Genomic DNA, 1,087 nt, shown 5'->3' with positions numbered 1-1,087 from the left:
AATGCTGCCAAATTTTCAAAGAGAAAATCCTAGGTTGTGGAAATCATCTCAGAGCATAGAAAAAAAGAAATAGATAGCTACAACTCATTTCACAAGGCTAGCATAACTCTAACACCAGGAAGCGCATAAACAAAGAAAGCTATGCCAGCCACATTTATGAACATAAATACAAAATTCCTAAAGAAAATACACGCTAACATCACATGACAAATTTGAACATCCATTCTTGATTTTTTTTTTTTTTAAGAAAAGAAAAATATCTCTTGACAAACTATACCAACTGAAGGAAAATTCCTCAAGTTGATAATCTAACAGAAACCTACAACAATAATCCAAGTTAGGGGAGAAAATTTGGAGACATTCCCACTAGTCAAGGCCTAGCCAGTTGATGACCGTGGTGGGCCATCTGGAGTGGCCACTACTATCATCCTGGCTGCAGCTGGGAGGCACTCCACAGGGCTTGTAGGAGCCGGGAATAAGTAGGAGCCTCACTCCTTCAGAGTTAAGGCAAGAGCTCCCCAGGTGCTGCTGCAGCCACCCAAGCCATGGCTCTGGGTCCAGGCATCCCTGTGCTCTTGGAGCTAGGAACAGGCAGGAGCCCTACCTTCCCAGGCACAGCTGCAGCCACCCAAATGGAGGATGAAAACCCAAGCCTCCCACTCCACAGAGCAGGCAGAAGCCCTGAGCCCCTGGGCATAGCTATAGCTGCTCAATCCATGGCTGCAGACCCAGGCATCTCTGCATGTGCCTGCTCCCAATACCATAGCTGCAGACCCAGGCATCTCTGCAAGTGCCTGCTCCCGCTGCCTGGCTTCTCCCTGCTATCAGTGCCCACTCTAATCTCAGAGCAAAGTTGGGGCCAAGCCTAGGCACTGTAGCAGCCTGGCTAGGTGTGCACACACTTGGGGCAGTGCTGACACACCAGCTCCTTCTTGCCGCCTCAGCCCCCTCCAGACTTTGGGCACCAGTGAGCATAGAAGGGAAGCAGAGGAGAGTTTGAGGGCATCTAGGCACTGGCCTGCAGGCGCCCCTTGCACCTACAGCCTGGATGCCATGAACAGCAGCAGAAGGCAGACAAGTTCCTGGG

The sequence above is a fragment of the Macaca mulatta genome, chromosome 2 (assembly GCF_049350105.2).
Source record: "Macaca mulatta isolate MMU2019108-1 chromosome 2, T2T-MMU8v2.0, whole genome shotgun sequence".
NCBI classification, from domain to species: Eukaryota; Metazoa; Chordata; class Mammalia; order Primates; family Cercopithecidae; genus Macaca; species Macaca mulatta.
Note: the sequence above shows the minus strand (reverse complement) of the source record.